The sequence below is a fragment of the Bufo bufo genome, chromosome 1, assembly GCF_905171765.1.
Source record: "Bufo bufo chromosome 1, aBufBuf1.1, whole genome shotgun sequence".
In the NCBI taxonomy this organism is placed as follows: Eukaryota; Metazoa; Chordata; class Amphibia; order Anura; family Bufonidae; genus Bufo; species Bufo bufo.
This window is the reverse complement of record NC_053389.1, coordinates 489,815,908-489,841,472: the sequence shown is the minus strand read 5'-3', so window position 1 is coordinate 489,841,472 and position 25,565 is coordinate 489,815,908. Positions and strand designations below refer to the sequence as shown.

The 25,565-nt window shown below is 42.0% G+C and overlaps 1 protein-coding gene across 7 annotated transcripts in view; it reads left to right on the top strand.

Annotated features, from left to right (window-relative positions):
* Positions 1-25,565, top strand: part of OSBPL8 (oxysterol binding protein like 8) — a 243,922-nt gene that overhangs the window by 75,032 nt on the left and 143,325 nt on the right. For 2 of the 7 annotated variants that reach the window (XM_040410202.1, XM_040410210.1), the window contains exon 1: positions 18,839-18,843. The exons of 4 other annotated variants lie outside the window; for them this stretch is intronic. The gene's annotated coding sequence lies outside the window, so the exon portion shown is untranslated. Of the gene's footprint in view, positions 1-17,821; positions 18,294-18,838; positions 18,844-25,565 lie in introns of those variants that run through there. One more of the 7 variants, XM_040410193.1, reaches the window with a different exon arrangement.

Here is a 25,565-nt window from a genome sequence, read left to right as displayed (position 1 = left end):
TATACATACACACTTATTTCGACCAAGCACGTATGTTTTCAATAGGAAGAGAGGAGAAAGCCAGTGCCACACACCTCCTAGAGATGGTTTATCTTCCTGGAAAACAGAATAGGCCCAAAAAAAGAATTTCACCCTATCCATTTGTCTGTCTAACATCATCTGTGTGGGAGAGTCGGTAGCTCCCCATACACAGATTGTAGGGCCAGTCTTGTCAAACACTACAGGTTCTGCTTGAAATACACTTATCCAGGGATTAGCAACCTTTGGCACTCCAACTGTTGTGAAATGACAACTCCCAGCATGCCCCATTCACGTCTGCAGAAATTCTGATGACAGCCAAGCAAGTGTGCATGCTGGGAGTTGTAGTTTCACAACAGCTGGAGTGCCGTAGGTTGCTGATCCCTGCACTCATGTGTATGGGGAGCTCCCGATCTTCTCGTCACAGCAGTAGTAAACTAACAGTGGGTTACTTGTCTATATAGCAGTTTAACTTCTGTGTGCTGACTGCTAAAGAAGGCCAGTCTCCATTCCATGTGATGGAGATTTCCTATGTGATTGTAGTAAAGCAAATCTCTGAGCTGCTGTGAAGGGAAAAAATAAAAATCTAGAGTCTGAAAATAACTGATTAGAAATAAAGAAAATATTTGGTATCCGGTTTAGATTTGTGGTAAAAGATGTCGTATGTCCTCTTTAAAAGAACAAGAGATAAAAAAGCTGTCGCAAGAGCCTTGAGTTCTGTGCAGTTCTGGCCTGTCAGACTGAACAAGCCGACACACTTCATTTTAATGAACAAGATGGCAGAACTTTCTGGTTAAAAGGCTCTTTACAGTGGACTAGATGTTTTCATCTAGCTGCAGTTATTATTGTAGTGTTTGCCGCTCTCGACATGTGACCGCATTGTTGTGTCTTGTACAGACAGTGAGACCGCATTATGCTTTATTTGGCTTACAAGCAGGAAGTCTTTGAAGTAACCGCTCTCCAACTCTCATCACCTCTAGAATCTTTTTTTTCTTCTTACATTTGTATTTTTAGAAAGCTATTTGCTTTCTGGATATTCTAAAGATAACTGGTGATGTTAAAGAGGTATTCCAGTTTTTATTATTTGTTTATATAATTGGAAATCATACAATTTTCTAATATACATGTATTTAAAATTCCTTTCTCATATCAGGCAGTTGACCCCTACTGTATATGCAGTCTGTGGTCCAGCCCATGGACCAGTCCTGTGTCAGGTATCTAAGGTCTAACTGAAACATGACATCAGTACTGTGACTCTTCACATCATGTCTGACTTTCAGTAAGCAGCAGTGTTACATGACATATATATGCTGGGTCAGCACATAGAACACATGTGATAAGTAAATAGGACTAAATCTAATGGTGACAATTATTTTATCATGTTTATTACAGTAACTACATCACTGTATTTACATGGCCGACTTTCTTTACCTGATGTTAATAAAGTGTAGTGTTTAGTTCTGCTGCAGGTAGTAGCACTGTATATACTGTATGTTCTGCTCCTCAGTATACTACTATTCCATATCCTTGAACTACTATTTAATATTCTGTTAGATACCTGGGTTATTAACCGGATATTTGTGAGGTGACTGTACACATGACTGACACAAAGTTTAGTCCGGTCCAGCTCTGCTATTCCTGCATGTAAACGGGCCGTACTGTGGCAGGCGCAGCACTATGAAGTGCCTTTTGCGCTGTGGTATTAGAAGAATTTTGATATCTCTGACTTTTAGTCTAACCAGACTATTACTCTGTAATTCCTCTAGCGCCGTTCTATGGAAACAGTAGGTTTAAAGAGCACATCAAATGCTTGAAATAACTTCTTTACTAACTTAAACTTTTCTTCATATATAACACTGCCGTCTCCGCAGCAGATAGTCCATGTACATAACGTGTTGAAAAGATATCACAAAATGGCGGTATGGTTTAGATGGTGTTTCAACTGTTCAATCTTGTCATTCAACATAAAATGGTGGATATATTTCACTCTTGAGTATCTGTACTTTCACTTTAAGTTATTTAAGCACTTTATGATCTCTCTGAGAGGTATATCTAAGATTTGACCGATAGTTCTACTGATCTGCATGCAATTTGTTTGGATTGCTATTTGTATGCTTTTTGTAGTTTGCAATTGTATTTGCAATTGTATTGTTGCAATTGTAGTTTGGTGGAATTGTAAGTAAACACATATATATATCTAGTTCAGTATACAGTTCTAAACACAATACTGACAATATGAACATTATATAACTGTTTTAACTACCTGTTTTGGCCTTTTGTTCCCATAAAACTCAGCTCTCAGTGGAGTGAATGTCTCTTCAGCTCCTGTCTCTGGTGAATAATGATTCTAGCAGGAGCTGGGGGAATTCCCAGACAGGCTGTGTGAGAGGCTGGCTGTGATTGGTCTAGACCTCTGCCTAGCAACAACAGATTAACACTATGCATTCTGTTTCTGCTGTGTCACTGAGCTTACCTTACATTACAAAATGAATCTTAAAGGTATATTATCTTTTCCTGCTTCTGTGAACACAAAATATAACAGTTATATGACATCCAAAACATGATGTCACAGTAAATAACTCTGCTTTCGTCTTTAACACATAAACATAGGAACTGTATTTAGGTTATTGGCAGTTCTGGCTATATGCACATATAAGCTATATTAGCAACCTAGGACAGGTCTTAGCTGGTCAGCTACACATACCATTATAATATATATTTCCTTTAAGCGAGAGGCTACTACATTTAGAAAATAAAGGTTTGTGAGTAAAATTTTAAGTAGATGTACAAAAAATTAGGGATATTTGGCACTCTAATCTTTACAGGTGAAAATAATGTTAACTTATCTAAACTTTTGAATACACGTGTCCAGCTGTTAAGTGTTTCAGTACTTTTTGCACAACTTGCTGTTGTCTAACAAGTAGCTCAATGGCAAAATTCACAACAGGTGTTTGATCCATGAATCGCCAAATAAATTTTCTGGTTCAATTAGAATTGGTATTTCAACAGTCCTCATCATACTGCTCACATTTTGACATCATGAGACCAAGACGACATCTAACAATTGATCAACAGTACCTTGCGAGGCTAGAAGCGGGATTTTCTCAGACGGAAGTGGCCACTGAGCTTAGAGTATCATCAGCAGGTGTCAACGGAGATAGAGAGAGACTGGAAGAATCACAGAAAGGCATAGACTTGGACTTCCTTTGGTCATATCCCACACTGATGACCACTTCATTGTGAACAATGCCCTGTGGTTGCGGATAATGAATGCCACACAACCCAGGCACATTTAAGGGAGGTGAAAGGCACCCAAGTGTCACGTCAGACCATTTGAAACCATTTACATCAGCATGGTCTGTGCGCCAGGTAACCTGCAAGGGTACCTGACCACACCACCAGGCACAGGTGTCATCGTCTTGCATGGGCCAGGGAGCATCTATGCTGGACGAGGGACCAGTGGGGCTCAGTGCTGTTCACTGTTGAGCAGAAATGATGGCCGCCAACGATGTTGGAGACGTCAAGGAGAGCGCTATGCATCAGCCACTATTTGCCTTTGGTGGTGTTAGTGTGGGCAGGTGTCTAGTCAATACAGAACTGCACTACACTTTGTGAATGGTACCATGACAAGCCCAGACCACTTGAATAACATCATTTATCTAGTCTTTGTGCCTCTGCATGAACAACACAGGCCTAATTTCATCTTCATGGATGACAATGGTCCAGTTCATCAAGGTCTCATCATTAGGAACGGCTGTTGTATACTGGAGCACCTCAAATGGAGTGGTCTCCATTTTCTCCAGACCTGATTCCCATTGAAAACCTATGGGAACAGCTGAATAGCCGTGTAGAGGCTCATAACTCTGTACCCCAGAACCTCAATGACCTGAGGCCGCCTTTCAAGAAGAGTGGGATGCCATGCCTCAGGAGACAGTAAGTCGACTTGTGAACAGCAAGACGTCGTCCTCAAGCTGTAATTGATGGTCAAGGCCACCTGACAAGTTTTTGAGGCATTGACATTTACTTTTGTTGGCCTTTTGTTTCAATAAATTGTTTGAGATGAAGAAATCACCATAATACAAGTGTATGGCCTGTTCCGAGGTTTACGTTCTGCTGGCTATACACTTGTATGCCTTTTTAGAGGCATTCCGTTTGGCATGCCGGCATTGAATTATGTTATTGATTCGATGATAACAGAATCCATTATGTAATACACTTAAACCACAAACTCGAACCTGCCAAAAGGCAGGTTCGCTCAACTCTAGATCCGACACCCTGGACTCCTGCCGATCAGCTCTTTGGCCTAGGTGCAGCTCAGCCCCATTAAAGTGAATGAGGCTGAGCTGGGATACCAAGCACAGCCGCTATACAATGTACAGCGCTGTGCTTGGTGAGTAGAGAGCAGGTTGTGGCACTACTGGAAGCACTGGCACGTCTCACCTGATTCGTGGGAGTTCGACACCCAGGACTCCTGCCAATCAGCTACTTATGACCTCTCCTGAGGATACGGATGTAGTAGAGTTAAAACACATGCTTTAAGCAAACACCTTCAATTGCTTTTCAATGGCTTTTGTTTCAAGAGAACACGATGAGTTAATAAATTTGAGTTAAGAGTTTGTGTGTTAACCCGGCTACATCTGTAGGTCATCAGTTAAAATATTTTGGAAAACTCCTGTAATACCCACATTTTGGAAGAATACTATCTTGGTATGAAGGTGTATGGCCTTAAAGAGGACAGGTCCCCGCTTTGACATGCATTCCCCATGTAATAACAATTCTGGAGCATCTATTCTTATAGCTCTATGTTGTGCCATTCCTTTATTATTCTTGCTAGAAGTTATGAATAATTTGCCAGCAGTCTGCAGTAAGGGTACAGAGGGGTGGTAACCAGTTGAGGGGGGGGGGGGGGGGGGTGTACCTGAACAGTCTGAAAATGGCAGCATTGGATAGTCAGTCTGATTGGATAGTCAGTCTGTGCAGGTACACTCCCCCCCCCCCCCCCCCCCCCCCAAACTTATTACCACACCTCTGTACCCACACTGCAGACTACTAGCAATTAATCCATAACTTCTAGTAGAATAATAAAGGAATGGTACAACAGAGCCATAAGAATAGATGCTCCAGAAGTGTTATTACATGGGGAATGCGTGAACCTATTAAAACAGGCATGTCCGGAGTGGTGACAGGTCCTCTTTAAGTATGTAGATGCCCTTCCAAATTACTACAGAGTTCTAAACTGCCTCTGCAAGTGGCAACACAAGATTTGCGCACCAGGAGTTTTATGAAATGGGTTTCTACAGTTCACAATTTGCAATGTCAAGCATCAAGTTGACAGAACTCTCCACGGGGCTAACTAACTCATCACTGGGGGGTCTGAATGCTGGGACCCCCACCTGTTCTGAGAACGGGAGTTGTGTTCGTCTGATCTGATGGAGCAGCAGGTCAGCACAACCCCTTTAACTTTTTCTCACTTTAAGGGGTATTCCCATCTCAGACAATGGGGGTATATTAGTAGTATATGCCCCCATTGTCTGATATATGCAGGTCCCACTTCTGGGACCCCCACCTATCTCATAAATTGAAACGGCCACCCTCCATGCATTTCAATGGGGCCGGCGAAAATAGCCGTGTATTTGTCAGCCCCATTGAAGTTAATGGAAGATGTGGCCGCTCAAGCACAGTGTGCTCCCATTCATTTCTATGTGGCCGACGGAAATGGCTTAGCCAGCGCTCTGCTTTTTTCAGCGGTCTCATAGAAAAGAATGGAGGGTGGCCACGCGTGTGCAATGTGCCCTCCTTCACTTTGCTGGCTCAGTTTACGACATAAGTGGGACATGAACCCATCAGAAAATGGGGGCATATCCTTGTCTAAGATGCAAATACCCCTTTAACTTCTTCAGGCAGACACATTGTGTCCAGAGAGAGCCCCCTATAGTGACCCAATTAGGGCATCAATTATTACATTGATAAGTGAAATGCTTCTGTAGGCATCATACTGTTATCCTAACTCTACATATGCAAATTATCATGAGGATTACCCTCAGATAACATCTTTCCCTCATGGCAGCAGTAAACTGACAGTGGGTCACCTATTTATATTCGAGGTCTTATCTTGTGCTGAGATAGTACTGCAAAAATACGGAAGATTAACAACCAAATATGAAAAAAAAAAATCTCTATATACTGAGTTTAAAAGATACTCCTTTTCTGATGTGTATGGGGAGATCCGGACTGTCCCCCCCTTCCCAACAGATGATTTTAAGGTAGAGTAGTTTTTTTCACCCCATCCTTTTGTTCTCCTTGGAGATGAGCCACTGCCTGAGATGTCTGACATCATCTATGTCCCCACTGAAAACACATACTTGCCTGTACAGAGTATAGAGGAGTCGGGAATAATAGTTGTTAGACCTTTTAGGCAGTTTTCATATTTGCATTATTCTGTTTATGGTGTTTAAACAATGTAATTTCCTTTATTTCTAATGGTAAGAATTTTAGCGCCTGGGCAGCACATTATCTCAGCTTAGCTAGATAAATGCCTGTAGTCCTGATACTAATCTAGTTTGCTGATATTAGCTTCCTTATCAAGAGAGAAATGTACCATAAAGTCTCTTCACTGCAGTAATAATCTTTATAGCCTTTAGAAAGATTAGCTATCTCAAAGTGCTGTTGCAAGTTCTATACATAGGTGTGATGTATGGCTAGTCTTGCAATTTAATTATTATGAGGATTGGCAATAGCTGGGCAAAATGTGTTTACCTGCATTATGTTATGTCAGTCTTCTCATCCTGCAGAATAATGGGCAGAGGTGACCACCACCTATCAAATATCCTATTGAGATGTCATATTACAATTAAAGCCTCATGCACACGGCCGTTGTTTGGGTCCGCATCCGAGCCGCCGTTTTTGCGTGGCCCCGCAAAAAAAAAATATAGCATGTCCTATTCTTGTCCGTTTTGCTGACAAGAACAGGCATGTCTACAATGGGCTGCCCGTTCCGTTCCGCATATTGCGGAAGGCACACGGGCGGCTTTCGTTTTTTGCGGTTCCGGGGTTTGCGGACCGCAAAAAACAGCACGGTCGTGTGCATGTAGCATAAAATGGGAAAGCCTTTTAAAACAATACAGTTATGTTTGCTGTAACCCCTATGGGATGCTTACTGTACATGGCTTTATTAGAAAGTTCACTAAAGCCTGTAGGAGTCAGTATTCAGTAAGTTCTCGCTGTTGATCACTGCAGTCAACTTTTCCGTTGAAGTGGTGTTTGCTTTTACTATTCCGATCACTTTTTCCATTAAGCTCCTAATTTACTTTCATCAAATTTTTTATCATATTACAGTTAAACCAAAGAATATATAAACAGATCCCCTGCTCCTCACTGTCCTATGTCTGGCTGTAGCAGAAGCCTTTCTTCTCTTTTTCTCCACAGCTGTGTGAGGGGTAACAAGACATTTGGGACTCTGTAAATATATACTGTAACCAGTTTCTAAAAAAAAAAAAAAAGTTGGATCCTTGTTTTTGGTCGTCATTATATAGTGGGCAATGTGCATTATACACTTTAAAAAGGACTGTTAGTCCAGTACTCTTGCAGCTGTGTGACCGCTGCAGCCAATCACTGTCCTCAGTGGTCTACAGCTGAGGACATTGATTGGCTGCAGTGATCACATGGTACCCCTTGATGCTACCATGACTACTGTTTGTAAACAAACAGCTGCAAGAGTACCTGATCCGCAAAGGGGACGGCACCGGAGAAGTTCATCATGTTTTGTTTTTTTAATTTTTTTTTTAATTTTAGGCAAATTATTCCAGACACCCCCTTTTAAACAACATGATATATTAGTTCAAAGTTTTTTTTTGTTTACAATAGTTGTGATTCTGAAAGGCTCTATAGTTTGTTGCGTGATGCATTGTTCCAGATGTTTATTAAAGTATTACACGAAAAACATTTTGGCATCACTTGAAGTGGAATAGGAACTGTGTAACGTGTAGCCTGTTCCACTTTTTGTAGGAAATAACTGTCATAATGATTTGAATGGTTATATGATAAACACTTGAGGGGGGAGGTTTATAAGAAATAGTTGATAAGCATGGCACACTTTTCAATAAGATGATCTGTGATGAATTACAATAGGCAAAGTCCTTGGTTCTTTTGTCAGTGTGCTTTGCCTTTGAATTGGTTATTTTTTTTATTTATTTCTTTAGTCTCCATAAGGACTATTCACTACATTACTTCTGTATTGCGTTGGATAGCATTTTTACTGGCATTCTTTTATACCCTGCCAGAGGCCATACATTCCTTGGCACCCAATGATGTCCTGTACAGTCATGGCCAAAAATTTGAGACTGGCTCAAAGTTTGATTTTCACAAAATTTGCTGCTTGCGTTTTTAAGGTGGCAATTTGCAGTAACTCTAGATTGTAATGAAAAATGAATGTAATGTAATGTAATTCCTTGGCATGAAAATTAAGAACTTAATAATGAAAATCTAATTTCTACTGCATTTCAGCTCTGCCACAAAATGATCTGCATAACATAATTTCTGGGATCTTGTTATTACGAGGACAAGGCAGCTAATATCACTCAGTCATGCTGATTGAGTTAGGGGGAGTTGGTGCTTAAAGTCCTTGTTTTCTTCTGTTAACCATGGTTACCTCTAAGAAAACGTGAATCATTGCTTTGCATCCAAAGGTTTTCAGAGAGAATGCTGCTTGCAAGATTATACCTAAATCAACCGTTCAGTTCATCAAGAACTTTAAGGAAAGAGATTTGGTTGTTGTGAAGGATTCAGGGTGCCCAAGAAAGTCCAGCAAGGGCCAGGATCATCTCGTAAAGATGATTCAGCTACAGGATCAGGTTGGCACCATTGCAGAGCTTGCTCAGGGATGGCAGTTTACAGGTATAAGTGCATCTTCAGCACAGTGAGGCATAGGCTTTTGGAGAACGACTTGGAGTTAAGAAGCCGCTTTTCTCAACAAAAAAAAACCCATCAAGGACAGACTGCAGAAATTTCGGGGAATGGATTGCAGAGGACTGGGGTATAGTTATTTTCTCTGATGAATCCCCCTTCAGACTGTATGGTGCATTTGGAAAAATAATTGTCCAGAGAAAGACAATGGAAAGGTGAGCATTACCATGAGTCCTGCCATGCCAACAGTAGAGCATTCTGATCCCATTCATGTGTGGGATTGCATCCTATCCAAGAGAACGGGGTCATTTACAGTTTTGCCTAAGAATACTGCCATGAATAACGAATGGTATTGAAAAATCTTCCATGAGCAGCTTCTTCAAACAATCCAGGAGCAATTTGGTTATAAACAATGCTTTTCTAGCAGGATTGGACATCATGTCACGAGGCAAAAGTGATAACTAAGTAAACAAAACATAACATTTTTGGGTCTGTGGCTAGGAAACTCCCCATATCTCCAACTGAGAACCCGTGGTCAATCCTCAAAAAGTGGACTTACAAACAAAAACACAGAAATTGTCGTAAACTCCAAGCACTGATTAGGCAACAAGGGGTTGTCAGTAGTCAGGATTTGGCCCAGAAGCTGATATCTAGAATGCCAGGACGAATTGCAGAAGTCTTGAAAAAAAAAAAAAAAAAAAAAAGGGTCAACAACACTGTAAATATTGCCAATAATTTGCCAATAATTTTTTCAAAAAATACTATAAAATACTTTTAATTGTAATCCAGTATACCATAGAAATGTCTAAAAACACTGAAGTGGCAAACTTTGTGAAAACCAAAATTTGTGTCAGTCTCAAAACCTTTGGCCATGACTGCAGTCACTGGTCATTAAGAGGTTCAAACACTCATACATGTGTTTTAAGGATTTGGCCACATGAGGCATAAACGCTGGCCCATACACTGCTACACTTCAGTGTATGTTTAAAGTATACTCCAGGAAAGCTCCTGATGCATACATTACCCATACACCACCATTGTACCAACAGGCACCAAAAAGAGTGTTCTCCATAGAATAGTGCCGCAATGTGAGCTAATCCATACCGTCAAGGAAAAAGTTTTATACAGTGTTTTTTTTTTTTTTTTTTTAAGCATAGGTACCTATTTAATAATTCATAGTTAAAAACAAATATTCTATAGGATCAAACCTAGACATGGCTCAGAAATAAGTAAATACTGTATTGTGTACAGAAACTGTATGGAAATGAGCAAGTAACCCTTGTGATAACACAGTAGTGGTGTGCATTGGAGCTGTAACAACCTGATGCAGTGTCCAAAGGCAAATAAGTACAGTGCATTAGGAGGATAAAGGGCCACAAGGGAAGGTAACGGCTTAGCTAATTAAATTTTTACATTCTCCTGTTCCATTGCAGAGTTGCTCAAGTCTATTCATAACCTCCTTCCCAGTCGCAGATGGTGTCCTCGCTGCGCCGGCCGTGTCGGACTGTTGTCTTTACATGCAGCAGTGCAGTGGGTGCTGCAGCGAGAACATACTTTAATACAATTGAAAAGCCCTCCCAATCTTTGTGCATAAGAGGACTACATTTAAAAAGTAGTCCGGAAAACCCCTTTTAAGTGGCGATTGTAAGAATGACAACATGGAGTAAATGGCCTTGTTAGCTGTCCCTGAGATTGTGTTTGCGTTCTCTTGCGGTTTTGGTAGATTGCCTCTAGTCTTTAGGCCGTTAACAGCTTTAGATATAATATGAGCTCATGTCCACATGAGCTCTTGTTGAAATGGGCAACATTATCTCAACATCATGCTGGGAGTGACACTGCTAATGCTGTCACATGAGCAGACAAGCGTTTGTGTATGCACTGGAAATAGTACACAAGATCAAGCTAAGAAAATAGGAAGTTGGCTCCTTTTACTTGTAAGAAGACCATCAATAACTAAAGACTAACAGTGACATTTTTGGGGACAATAAATGCAAAGAGGACCTGTCGTCATGTAATGCAGTGCAGTCTGCAGGCAGCATGTTATAGAGCAGGAGGAGCTGAGCAGATCGATATATGGTTTTATAGGAAAAGATTCAGTGTAAGGGCTCTTTCACACGGCTGTAGGTGGGCCGTTCCGTGCATTGGGGACCGCAATTTGCGGTCCCCAATGCACGGGCAACCTCCTTACGGCTGCCGGGATGAATCCAGACCAATTCAACTTGAATGGGTCTGCATTCGTCTGTTCCGCAAAACGTTAGAGCAAATTCTATCTTTTTGCGGAACGGAAGTATGGAACAGAACCCCACGGAACTCCGTAGTGCTTTCGTAGTGTTCCGTTCCGTGATTCCGTTCCGCATCTCCGGATTTGCGGACCCATTAAAGTGAATGGGTCTGCATCCGTGATGCGAAATGCACACGGAACGGTGCACGTGTATTGTGGAACAAGCCCTAACTTGTGTTTTATATACATTTATATCTGCTGTTTTTATTCATAGGAGTCATGTGGGAGGTCCTATCAGCGATTGACAGCTAACTCTGCATAAGCATACAGGGAAGGCTGTCAATCACTGAGTATGACCGCCCACACGACTCCTACTGTATTTCATTGTGTCAGGTTCCCTTTAAACCATACAGGGCTATGGCTTCTTTAACCCCATTCTCAACATCCAACATACATGTACGGCTGATGTTGGGTCTTTAAAGATGGAGCCCGCTTCGTAGTGGAGCCAGCGCCATGGTTTCATACAGCAGACACCCTCGGCTAATGTTCGCAATCGGTGGTAATGCTGATCGTGGACAGTTAACCCCTCAGACAGGCCAGAAACAGGGAAGCGTGCACATCACAGGCAGGAACGCCTCCCCCGGGTCCTTGTAAGTAATGAGCCTGAACCTGTACTAGGCTTTCAGGCTCATTACTTGTATATTGGAATTCAGGCAGGCAGATGGCAGCACTGAATTGTAATATAGTCATCTGTGTATAGGGTAATGGAGGAAAACCCATTGCAATCTGATGACCACAAAAAAAGTTTAAAAAAAGTTTTTGAAAATGTATAAAAATTCTAATCGCCCCTTTTCCCCAAAATCAAACTACTTAAACAATAAATAAAAATCAACATGATGGGCATCGCCTTGTTCAAATATGCCCATACTATTAAAATATAAAAAATGTATTCTATAAAATGAATGGTGTTTTTTTTTTTCCCATCACTTTACCTCACAAAAAAAAAATGAATAAAAAGTGATCAAAAAGTCATACACACCCCAAAATGGTATTAACAAAAATGTGCCCTCACACAACTCTGTAGATATAACTCTAAAAAAGTTATGGGGGTCAGAATATGGCGATGAAAAGAAAATATTTTTTCAAAAGTGTTTATATTTTTTTTAACTATTAAAGGGTTTCTATCACTTCGTTTCACCTATTGAGCTTTCAGACACTAGCGATCCGCTAGTGTCTGCTTTATCTAACCATCCTAATATAAGAGCTTATTGTCCTGCCGTTTAGCTAAAAAAATAACTTATATAGATATGCAAATGAGCCTCTAGGTGCTATGGGGGCGTGATTAGCACCTAGAGGCTCCGTCTACCTTAACAAACTGCCGCCGCCCAGCGCGTCCCTCCAGCCCGCCCATCTCCTCCGGAATGCGATGCTCCTCGTATTCGGCGCATGCGCAGTGAATGTCTGATCGCTTCCCTGCTCAGACATCTCCACTGCGCCTGCGCCGATGACGTCATAGTGCTCCGAGGAACAGGCGCAGTGGAGATGTCTGAGCAGGGAAGCGATCAGACATTCACTGCGCATGCGCAGAACCGAGACGCGCACGGAGAGGATCGCTTCAGCTGGAGATGGGCGGGCTGGAGGGACGCGCTGGGCGGCGGCAGTTTGTTAAGGTAGACGGAGCCTCTAGGTGCTAATCACGCCCCCATAGCACCTAGAGGCTCATTTGCATATCTATATAAGTTATTTTTTTAGCTAAACGGCAGGACAATAAGCTCTTATATTAGGATGGTTAGATAAAGCAGACACTAGCGGATCGCTAGTGTCTGAAAGCTCAATAGGTGAAACGAAGTGATAGAAACCCTTTAAAATGCAAGACTATACATATGTAATATTTCCATAACGGTACTGACCCTGGAGAATGAAAAGCAGAAATCTGTTTTACTGCATAGTGAACATCGTAAAAACCAAACCCATAAAACTGTGACAGAATTGCATTCCCCCCCACCCCCCCTTACCCCTTTTCCACCCCAATTGGAATTTTTTTTCCAGCTTCCTGTTACGTTCTATGCAATATTAAATGGTGCTATTAGAAAGTATAATTCGCTCTGCAAAAAACAAGTCCTCGTAAGGCTTTGTAAAGAAAAATAGTCATGGCTCCGGGAAGGCAGGGAACGAAAAGCAAAAACTGAAAATCGCTGCATCAGGAAGGGGTTAAAGGGAGTCTGCCAACAGGGAAATCACTTTTAAAGGGAACCTGTCATCACCTCACTGAGGGCAGCATACATTAGTGACAGAAATGCTGATGTCAGCGGTGTGTCACTCATGAGCTAATAGTAAGTGGTTGCTGAAAACCAGCATCATAATCATTGCAGCCCAGGCCTGGAAAAGAGTCAGATCTACCGGAGAAGAGTCCTGGTTATTCCTAATCTCCCATCGGCTGATGATTGGCAGTTCTCTCCTAGATAGAGAGAAAACTAGGTAGAAGCCTGACAGTCATCAGCAGGTGGGCAGGAGAGCAGGAATTCATGAAGAACCAGGACTCTTCTCAGGTGGCCAGGACTCTTTTTCCAGGCCCAGTCTGCAATGATTGTGATGTCTGTTCTCAGCAACCACTTACATTTAACTTTTAAATGACAGATCTCTGAAATCAACTCACCTGTCTCTACTTTATTCTGCCGTTAGAACGGGCTTCATAAAGGTGATGACAAGTTCCCTTTAAACCAGGCACAATGCATGGTTGAACTAGGTCAGCATAATATAATGGTGCCTTTTTAATTTTGTTATTCAATACTGCATTTAATTCATATACAAATTGTCTCACTTCAGCAGATAGTATTTATCACGTAAAGAAACTTAATACAAGGCACTTACTAATGTCCTGTGATTGTCCATATTGCCTCCTTTGCTGGCTGGATTCGTTTTTCCATCGCATTATACACTGCTCGTATTTAGGAGTTATGGACTCTGTTGCCGTGCAGATACAAGGTGGTGGGGACAGAAGCTGCTGTGCAGGTGTGCATCCACGATCCCGGCCATCAGAGAGGCCAGTACTTTTTCCTATAGTGTGCAAGCACGACCACTGCTGCTGGATGAATGAAGGCAGTATGGATAATCACAATACATTGGTAAGTGCCTTGTATTAATTTCCTCTACATGAGAAATGCAATTTACTGAAGTGAGACGACCCCTGTAACTGCACAGCCCCCCACTGCACCCTAGTTCACTGACTTCCTTTGCCAGCCTCTTCTCCTCCTTGATTGACCGGGTCGGGCTGCTGTATTGTCCTCTTTCCTTGCCCAGAAATCTTGCAGTGTCTTTTAGAACATCCGCGCAAGCGCAGTACAACATTTTGTCTAGGCGGCAAACATCTCTACTGCTCGTGGGCCAGTGTTCTAAGAGATGATAGTGATGGGAGTACCTGTCAATGAAGGAGAGGGAGGCGCAGTCAATGGAAAGTGGTGGATCTAGGGTACATTGGATAACCTCATAAAAGGTATGGTTGTAGTATGCCGAGCGATGGCTGCGTATTCTCTTAACCATACCAGCTGCGTACTGTATTTCTGTGTCTGTGTTTGCTTTGTAGAACAGCTGTCAGCCAAGAATCATTACATTTTCCATTTCCGCAAGGTTTCCTGTGGAGAACTTCCTTTTGCTATAGGATTTCTTTTTTTATGTTTATCCTGGACGGAAAATTGTCATTTTCTTAAATCAAATCAAATCGTGAATCTGTTCGCTCTCGGGGTTTTTGGACTTTGTTTGAAATTTACTGTAACCCCTGCTATGCGAGGAAACGACTATGTACCCATTGTAGATCTTTCACTAAATGTTAAAGTATTTAGTTTTTAATTTAATTTAATTTAATTTATTTTTTAAATAGGAAACCTCATAGTTTTCACTTTCTTTATGAAAATCAACATCTCCTACAAGGAGTAGCTTTAGTAATATCCCGAGTGGTTAATCTCCTGCTATCTACTAGGCACTAATGCCACCCTTACCACCGTAGTGCTATATTACTTGCGCTCTATACAGGATATGCTGTTACATGGCATTTTAATGTTTTTTTTGAAAAATGCTTCCCTGTAATTCACAAATGTCACGTGCACATACCCTTCCATTGTGATATCATGCGATGGCTTTTTGTCTTCTGCCTCGAGGTCAGGGTGGCTAGGCCTCGTCACAATAGCATTACTGATCTGTACATATTTAACCTGGTTTTGAGGGTGTATATGCCTACAGTGACTTGATCGTGCTTGTTATGTAACAAGACAATTGTTTTTGGTTAATTTTATACTTTCCATTTTTACCAAATGTACTATCCTATTAGTTAAATACAATATGTCTATTCTATATGTCGTTGCTGTACTCCATCTGAGGGTTCTTGCAGTGAAATGAACAGTTCAAAAGGGGTTTATCCTCTTTGTAAGATTAAACCTATGGAGGCCAAAAGTGTACATGCCTGTTCATTTTCATTACAGTGATGCACAGGCTGAAATTGCCATCAAATCTGTAGCAAAATCCACATGCGGACTTTTCTGCCACAAGTTGCGTCCTATGTGGATGAGAAGAGAAGAGCCGACTGCCCTCCTTACAGGTCTGCTTTAGAAGATACTTGCATGAATCAGCAATTCTGGATCCTCCTTCCGTAGAACTGTTCATTGTGCCGTTCCCCTGTTATTCCCCCTGAATATTTGAGTAAATTAACAAGTGGTTAATACCAGTCACCTTGTTGGATCAGTGTGCTCGGAGGCAGTCTGACCCTGGAGCCACTGATCAGAACGTGTGGACACAAACGCCCCCCATCTGCTAACACCTAGCCCGCTACATAAGTATTGAGGAGGAATAACAGAGGGACAGTGCAGAGTTCTAAGAACTGATCCACAATTTTTATTTCATGGTGAATACAAGTATTTACTAGAACAGACATGTCAGAAGAGGTGACCGGTCCTCTTTACGGTGATAAATTGGCCTTCTCCACTTCAGGCAGCGTAAAGTTCTGAAAATCTGACAGAGCATTAGCCTCCTCTCCGAGGATCCCATAGTAATACGTATTAGCCCAGTTCTATTTGTTATAATAAGTAATGTACTGGATCCCTATAGGTCTGGTCTCTGACAACATTATGCTCCGTCTAGATCACGGCTCATGGCAGGCAATGTGAAATTGGAGGCACACTTTAAGCTGACTTTTGGGTACTTTGTGTTCTACTGTCCAGGATGAGCACAGTAAGGAGGCAATGTTACATCCGTGGTTTAGCCTCTCACATAGTAATAGTTTAATTTGTGTTCGCAGCCATTGAAGCATGATGTGTTATACCCCCCGAGCTAATGTCTAACCGTAATATCGGTAGATGATTGAACCGTTGTCTATTCCAGCCTCAGTAGGGGGAGAACATTTGTTCTTCTGGTAAAGTCACGCGTTAAAATGATGGACTCTGCAGGTAATCTGTGTGGTCTTTGCTGCATTGAATAGTATTGTACTGTTTTTCTCGTCCGGGTATGTATGTGTACTGTACCAATTGCTGACCTGCTTTTGAAATGATATATATACATACATAGTATGTTTGCATATATAGAATATTTACTGTAGAGGAGTTGTGATTTCACACAGGACTTCTCGTAAACCGTTAGACCTGATCTTTGATTCTTCATGATGCACATCCAGTTAAGCCCCACACCATTAAATGGAGAATTCAGTGTTGCTCTGATTGTCTTCTGTGTAATTGTGTATGGATACAATGGTCTATCATATAGGTGAATCTGAATCATTTTATAATAGAATGTTAAAGGGGTATTCCAGGATTTAAATCTCCTGCATATAGGAGATATTAGATGGCAGGGGTCTGACCCCCCCCCCCCCCCCCCCCCCATTCTGTACGGCAACTGTTTCAGAGTAGCTGTCATGCTGGAGCTACACGGCTCTGTCCATTACGTAGTAGACAGAACTGGTAACCAGTGTTGCGCTCATTAAAGTGAATGGGAAGAGCACTGCCGTTGCATGCTCCGCCCACAACAGTGTGTAGTTCCGGCACTGACTTCCCGCATCGGGGATACGCGTCACGGTTGGTTTATGAGGTGTCAGACCCCCGCTCACCCTGCTGATGTGGATGGACTATTACTAAGGATAGGTTATCAATATATAAATCTCAAAATATCTCTCTCAAGCTAGGAGCATCTGTTGCAGATTCTGGCAAAAATGCAGGGCAAAATGATTGCCTCAATGGAAGCACAGCAGAACATATTCTAGTCATTGTGGTCTGTCAGATGCCATTGATGTCCCTCATGTTATGGATCCTAAGCTTTGTTTTGTTTTTTCTTCCACTTTTTATGTTTCTAGGCCACTTTCTATAACAGATCCGCCTGGTTTCAATTATGCAGGAGTGATCTCCTGCATAACGAAAACTGGACGGATCCGTTATGCTGGCCATAGACTTCTATTATGACGGATCGCATGACGGAACGCCTCTAAAGGAACTCAGTCATGGAATTGCGTTATGGTCCATGGTAACGGAATCCATAACGCAATTCAGCATATACCGACACCTGGACTTGAACGTCAAAACTTGAAGTTTGCTCATCCCTAATCAGCAGTACTGTGCCATTCGTTTTTAAAACGTGCTATTCTGGACACATGCATGTTTGGCTGAGCCCAGCTTGCATGTGTATGGAGGAGTCGACAGCTATCTAATGTGTATGGCTGGCCTTAGTCACATATGTTTTTAACAATTTTTGAGAACATGACACAGTAGCTCCAGAAGGGGAACACCCTTATTGATTTTAAACAGGAATGTTTCCACTCCCAGAGAAGCAAGATTCAAAACTAAAAGATGAGGTATATTTGACAGTTACTTTTTTCCTTTTATATAGTTTGTCCATTTGGATACATTAGCAGTTTTTATTTTGTGTACTATGCACTGGCTTTTTAATTTATGTTTCTAATTATTTTATGATTTCTACTTGTGGTGGATTTTTGTTTATTTGTATAGATCTTTAGCACAACCTCTGCAGAGGTCTATTGTATTAGAAGTGTGCACAAGGCAGCCGGCAAGTGGAGGCTGTGCCATTCTTTTTATTCTTGGCCAAACTGAATGTTGCTAGACCTTGATCTTCTCAGGTTTCCAAGACTGCTCATCATAACTCGTGCTTCATTTGTTGCAATGTGAGCTACATTTTTTCATGACATGCAGTGATCTGGGATTCTAATGATCTGTCGGAGGGGTTCCAACTCCTAGCACCTCCATTCATCAACTTTTTGAAGGTGCCACAACCATCAAATTGGCGCTGCAGACTCTTCATTGTGTACTAAACAGAGTACCGCCAATTGTATAGTAGCTGTTCTCGGTATTGCAGCTCACTTCTATTCACTTGAATGGAACCGAGCTGCAGAAAGGCCATGTAACTGATTGACGTGGCCCCTTCCAAAGGCTAATTGGTGGTGGGGGTGTGTCTGAAAGTAGGACCCCACTAATCCCAATTTGATGACCTACCCTGATGATATGTCTTCAGCCCCTTTAGGGTGGGTTCACACAGGTTTTGCATGTGTTTTTATGAATTTTGGTTTTTAGTGGGTTTTTTTCTTCCCGCCTACATTTTATTTTTGCAGTAAAAACACCATCTCCTGATGTATGCTGAAGGTCTGTGGACAATAACATGCAGGACACAAAACGTTTTTTGTTTTTTTTTTTGCTACTGATTTTTAGCAAACTACGGTAGGTGGAATTTTTTGCCTTTCTTACCAAAAATGTAGCATGCCGTAGCTCATGGAATTTTTTCTGGCATTTTGATGTCTTCTCTATAGGGGAAAAATAGTTTGACTAGGCCTATAGTCTCTTTTTTACTGTATGTCTTTTGACTACATAGAATTAAAATACTAACATTTCCTTGATGTTGGAGGAGATGAGTGAAGAACTCCTTGTACAGAAGATAAACAGGAAGGATGAAGTTCACCTCTGCGGTTTCCACCTTGTCTCCAGGTATCAATGTTTGAGGTTTTCCCGGTCTAGAACATTGATTTAGCATATGGTTGCCTTCTCTAGTGACTGAGCTATTGATTAGGCAAATCTGTGTGCTCTGGGTGGCCCGAGTTTGCTGGTATGCCTTCTCTTTTCCACCAGTGGAATAATAGGAGTTTGTAAAGCTTGGTTGTGTTAGAAAAAACCCCTGAGGAATAACAAGATAAAACTATTAATTGGGGTAGCTTTATCCTGTTTTCCAGGTTTTCCAGGCATGCGGTTTAGTAAATTCTTGCATTCCCCATGTAATAGCTGTTCTGGAGCATCTATTCTTATGACTCTGTTGCACCATTTGTTTATTATTCCTTCTGGAAGTTATAAATTATTTACTATCCATTTACAATGATGGTCCAGATGGATGTCACAGTTGGGAATAACGTAGTTTATAAGGCTGAAAAAAGACATCCATCCAGTTCAGCCTGTTATCCTGCAAGTTGATTGAGTAAGGCATGTGGTGGAAGCCAATTTTTCTCATTTCAGAGGGAAAAAATCCTTCCCGACTCTAATCAGGCAATTGGAATAACTCCCTGGATCAACGACCCTTCTCCAGAAATCTTATTAAGGGTCCATTCACACGTCCGTTTTTTCTTTCCTGATCTGTTCCGTTTTTTCTGGAACAGATCTGGACAATGTGTGCTGTCCGTTTCCGTTGTTCCGTTCCGCATGTCCGTTTAAATATAAAACATGTCCTATTCTTTTCCTGAAAAATCGGATCCTGGTACAATACAAAGTCAATGGATCCGCAAAAAACGGATGACATACGGATGTCATTCCGTATGTCATCCGGTTTATACGGAATCCGTTCCTGGAAATGACATTTAAATTTTTTTTTTTTTTTAACGAAATCCAAACAACTTTATTTGCTTATTGAAATTTATACAGGTTTCCGTTTTTTGCGGATCCGCAAAAAACGGATGACATACTGAAACATTTTCAGGAACAACGGATCCGCAAAAAACGGACAGAAAATCGGATTATAGAAAAATACTGACGTGTGAATGTAGCCTAACTGATAAATGTGTCCCTTCTCAGTCTGGCACTAGCAGCACTGATTATAGTGTCAGACTGTGCAGGGACACCCCCAACTGGTTGTAGGTCCTATCCACAAATCTGCTTAAAAGGTTGTCAGATTCTGCCGTCAAAATAGGATTGAGCAGAGACATATTTTTATTGCACTCCTAAGGCCTTACTCACACATTGTGGTTATGGTCAGAATTTTACCTCTGTATTTTGAAGTCCAAACCAGGAGTGGGTCCTAAAAACAAGAATTATGAGGGAAAGATTTCTTATTCTCTCCTTTTACATCCATGTCTAAATTTGGCTTAAACATGCTGATGCAAAAATTGGACTGAGGCCAGTTTTAGATGAGTGTGTTCACGGCATGAAACGCTTTGTGTGGAAGTGTGAATTCCCATGGTGAACTCTGCTCCTCTGACCAGACCACAATGCATTATAATGATTTATAATGCTGTGTGTTCCTGGCCGACCTCAACTGTAATGAACTGTACTCACATAATGCCGTCAGTATACGTCATTACAGTTGAGGTTGGGCAGACACACACCGCATTAGAAATCATTATAATGCAGTGCCGTCTGGTCAAAGGAGCAGAGTTCAGTACAGGAATTCACACTCCCACATGGACTGTGTTTCATGCAGTGTCGGAAAACGATCTAAATGGGCAATGTGTGAAAAAGGCCTTACATGAGTGTACATGGCATAAACTAGCACAGGCCAGTTTCACAATAGCGATTGTATATCTGGCAGGCTGTTCCAGCAGGTAACGGTCTACCTGGTCTCTGCATTCCGGCATTGCTGGAAGCTACAGCGATGCCTTTAGCTATAATGGAGACTGGTGGAGATCTGGCCGCAACCCGGCAAATATGCAGAGAATGGTCCTGACTAAATCGCCTCGCCAATTTCCTGTGCGTGCTTCAGATAGGAGAATAAGGACTCGAGGCTAAGGGATAAGTATATGTGTCCTGTATAATTTGCCTTGCCTTTAATTTTTCGGGAGCACATTAACATTTATTTTCACCCTCGCTTCTGCACAGAAAGCTTTGTTCCAGATGAGCCACGTAACTTTCATACCCGGCTTAATCTTCAAAGGCAGAACATAACCTTTATACTGCGCGGTGCTCTAACGGAATAACCAGTATTACTGGCTTTGAGTTATAACATGGAACGACAGCATAAAGCCCTAAGGACATTGAGGAAACCGAAATCTTACTCGTCATGTTATATAGAGTTATTTTAGTTAGGATCTGTAGAAGAGCATTGCTTGTTTGCCGCCCATTATGGAGAAAATAGATTTCCGTTCCCTGAAGTATGGTAATTTATTTTAAACAAAGCTGAAGAGCAAATTTAGTTATTTCCTGGGATTGGTAAAGCAAATAAGCAGAATTATTATTATTATTTTTTTTCAGATTGTTCTAATTTTACAGTGAGATTTTCATGGAAGAGGTTTATTGTTAAATCATAGGACCACATATTAAAGTGGTATTCCTATGTGGAAATAGAATAGGCCATAAATACCTGAAAGGTGCAACTCCCACCTCTGGGACCTGCACCCATCTCAAGCACTGGGCTCCGTCTTGAACTGCTGTGAGCGGAGAGATGGCCACACCTGCTTGGCTGTCTCCATTCATTTATACGGGAGTTCTGAGAAAAGCAAACCATGTTTACATTTTTGGAACGTCCATAGAAGTGAAAGGAGTGAGCCACACATGCGTGACCGCACTTTTTTAAAGGTGTTGTGAAGCCCATTTTATATTGATGACCTCAATCGTTGGGATAGGTCATCAATATCAGATCGGCAGGGGTCTGACAGCACCCCCGCTAATCATCTGTTTGAAGAGGAGGCGTCGCTCCATGCGAGCGCGGATTCCTGTTCATTACACTGCCCATCGTTTCGGATGTCTTGGCGGTGCAGTTTAGTAAGTACTTGCTCCATTCACTTGAATGGAGCGAGTACTTATTGTTACACTACATCACCTTTCTAGAGGAGACAACGAGTAATGTAATTAACAGGGAGCAGTGCTTGCATGGAGCACTGCCTTCTCTTCAAACAGATAATTGGTAGGGGTGCCGGTTGTCGAACCCCGGCCTATCTGATATTGATGACCTATCTTGACAACAGGTCATCAGTATAAATGTCCTGCGCGTCCGCTTCAAGTGGAGTGGGAGTATGAGAAGCTTTACTGAACAAAACTCTATTTTTAGGTTTTGCCAGTTTTATGCCTTTAATGTGAAGTTACATATTTGTAGGTTGTTAAAGGATGTTTTCTGGTCCCTTGCAACTGAAGCTGAAAGGGGTATTTTGGTTAATTCAAGTCATCACCTGTCCACAGGCCACTGGTGCTGGAAGCATACCAGTAGAAAGAGCTGGAAGCAGAATGCTCCCTTCACTGTTAAGTGGCCATACCAGCCTACTGCAGTTAGGCTTCCATATAGAAAGGGAGCGAAGTTGCAGTACCCAGCATTGCCACTGTACAGTGGACGGAGCCTTCTGCTTTAGGTTCCATAAGATAGCTCATCAATATGTAAAAGTTGGATAATCCTCTAAAGCCAAGCCTCTGGAAGAATGTCCCCTTAGTTCCCCCCTTACTGTAGTGATGCCCTTTAGTGCTGGACCATGGTAATGGTGCTTACCAGACTGTAATAATGCTCCCTTAATGGCCCTTACAGTTGTTATGCCTTCTTACTCTGACCTCGCACAGTATTATGCCTCTTATTAACCCCCATGCAGCATGATGCTCCCTTAGTGCCACCCCACAAAGTATTATGCCCTGTTGGTGCCCCCCCACTATGATTCCTCCTTAGTGGCTGTTACTTAATAGTCACGTAGCCCTGTTGCCGAACTGCGCTCGTCCCTCAGTATAGAACTCTTCCGGCTTGTGCTTTATGCAGGCCTCAGATCGGTGTGGTGGCATCATTGCATCATGCTAAGCCGCTGGCGGCAAGGGGGTCGCAGGGTGAATAAGAACTCGGATACAGTTGAAATTGAGACATGCTGCAACTTTTCCGGGATGGTTGGGAGGTATGACTAAATTAACAGAATCCTTTTGCGCTTAATGTGTTATTGCACATAACCTTAGGCATTCCTTGATTACTTTTGGAAATTTCTAAGGAAGAATATCTATCTATCTATCTATCTATCTATCTAAAAGCAAAGAAATGGCAGCGCAGTCAATTTTGGTAAGTTTGGGTGCAATCCCTCTGGGAAGATAGGTGATTAAACCACTAATACATCCAAAATCAAAAAGTGAGGCAGCACTCAAGTTGAGGTGAAAGGGTGTTGTTGACCTGTTTATTCCCAAAGCAACATTTCAGCCCTCACAATGGGGCCTTTGTCTGACTATCGCTCTCTATCGCTCTCTCTCATATGTACAGGTGAAACTCGAAAAATTTGAATATCGTGCAAAATTTATTTATTTCAGTAATGCAGCTTAAAAGGTGAAACTACCATATGAGATAGACTCATTACATGCAAAGCGAGATATTTCAAGCCTTTATTTGTCATAATTTGGATGATTATGGCTTACAGCTAAGGCTACTTTCACACTAGCGTTCGGGTGTCCGCTCGTGAGTTCCGTTCGAAGGGGCTCACGAGCGGCCCCGAACGCATCCGTCTGGCCCTAATGCATTCTCAGTGGAGGCGGATCCACTGAGAATGCATCCGCCTGCCAGCGTTCAGCCTCCGCTCAGTGAGCGGACACCTGAACGCTGCTTGCAGCGTTCGGGTGTCCGCCTGGCCGTGCGGAGGCGAGAGGATCCGTCCAGACTTACAATGGAAGTCAATGGGGACGGATCCGCTTGAAGATGACACAATATGGCTCAATCTTCAAGCGGATCCGTCCCCCATTGACTTTCAATGTAAAGTCTGAACGGATCCGTTCAGGCTACTTTCACACTTCTAAGTTATAATGCAGATGGATCCGTTCAGAACGAATATAAAAGTCTGCATTATAGGAGCGGATCCGTCTGATGAAACATCAGACGGATCCGCTCTGAACGCTAGTGTGAAAGTAGCCTTATGAAACCCCAAAGTCACAGTTTTGAGGTACCCTTTGCTCAGGGGGTATGGAATAATTAGCTGACTAGAGTGTGACACTTTGAGTCTAGAATATTCCTTTTCACAAAATTCTAATTTTAAGCTGCATTATTACAATTCCTTTTAATTTGCATTACTGAAATAAATGGACTTTTGCACGATATTCTAATTTTTCGAGTTTCACCTGTGTATCTCTCTCTATCTCTCTCCATCTCTCTCTATCTCTCTCCATCTCTCTCTAATCTCTCTCCATCTCTCTCTAATCTCTCTCCATCTCTCTCTAATCTCTCTCCATCTCTCTCTAATCTCTCTCCATCTCTCTCTAATCTCTCTCCATCTCTCTCTAATCTCTCTCTCTCTCTCTCTAATCTCTATCTCGCTCTCTCTCTAATCTTTCTCGCTCTCTCTCTAATCTCTATCTCGCGCTCTCTCTCTAATCTCTATCTCGCGCTCTCTCTCTAATCTCTATCTCGCGCTCTCTCTCTAATCTCTATCTCGCGCTCTCTCTCTAATCTCTATCTCGCGCTCTCTCTCTAATCTCTATCTCGCGCTCTCTCTCTAATCTCTATCTCGCGCTCTCTCTCTAATCTCTATCTCGCTCTCTCTCTAATCTCTATCTCGCTCTCTCTAATCTCTATCTCGCTCTCTCTCTAATCTCTATCTCGCTCTCTCTCTAATCTCTATCTCGCTCTCTCTCTAATCTCTATCTCGCTCTCTCTCTAATCTCTATCGCTCTCTCTCTAATGTCTCTCTCTCTCTCTAATCTCTCTCTCTCTCTCTAATCTCTATACCTTTATATATCTCTGATATGTAGGTGCAAGTTCACAGAAGCTCCTTTGATATTTTCAGATATTTTTAAAGCCATTCTTGGCTGCTGCAAGCTTAATGTCATTTTTAGTCTCCGTAGTTCCAACAGTGGCACAATTTATAGCAATATATTGAAGGACCAGACCAAATGCTATGCCCAGATCACTTAAATGTCTTCCTCTTTGAGTCTGCTTACATGTCATATGGAGCTGGAATTGATTCCAGATGTGCAGCCTGATTTCTTCCCTTGGGAGGCCAGGTCTATTTCTGTTCTAAAACTTAGCAGTTTGTTAACCTTTCCTTTTTGGGAAAAAATATTTGCTAGCGCCCTGGGCCTCTGAATAAATAAGGTTTTATCCGTCTCTGCAAGTTCTGGGCCTATTAGCTAATAAAGCCAGTAATGGAATATGACAGCTGATTTAGAACCATTCTGATTTGTGTTGCCTAGAAATGAGACATATGTTAGGAGGCTCTCCGTAGTCTTATATTAGAGGTAGTATATCTTGCAGAGTTGCACTTAGAATTTAGCAGGACATTTTGCACATGTACACTGCAGCCGGT